Genomic DNA, 367 nt, shown 5'->3' with positions numbered 1-367 from the left:
GCATCATCAGACTTCAGCTGACAATACTATATATTACCAGCTCATATTTGCAGCTATGGCGACCCATTAGTGCTTGGCTACACATCTGACACGTAACCGATGTGCTCTCCAAATAACAACACTTGCATTTCAGAACGTGTCTTTCACACATGTCTACAAAATCACCTTCACCTTCAAATACAGTTTCCTTGCGACTGACAGAGACGTAGGCAAAGTTTAAAGTTGCTATTTCCATTACATCTCGTTAATCAGAAAAACGGTAATTTACATCTGCAGCGGAACAAAATTCCGTTCCGCCCAGCGTGTGGCTCGAACCCACGACCCTGGGAATAAGAGTCTCACGCTCTACCGACTGAGCTAGCCGGCT

General features: G+C 45.0%; 1 non-coding gene across 1 annotated transcript; it reads right to left on the bottom strand.

Moving 5' to 3' along the window:
* Positions 1-294: 294 nt before the first annotated feature.
* Positions 295-367, bottom strand: Trnak-cuu (transfer RNA lysine (anticodon CUU)). Its single transcript has one exon. It is a non-coding gene; the product is annotated as a tRNA-Lys (tRNA).

This window comes from Schistocerca gregaria, unplaced genomic scaffold, assembly GCF_023897955.1.
Source record: "Schistocerca gregaria isolate iqSchGreg1 unplaced genomic scaffold, iqSchGreg1.2 ptg000178l, whole genome shotgun sequence".
NCBI lineage: Eukaryota > Metazoa > Arthropoda > Insecta > Orthoptera > Acrididae > Schistocerca > Schistocerca gregaria.
Note: the sequence above shows the minus strand (reverse complement) of the source record. Positions and strands in the feature narration are given on the sequence as shown.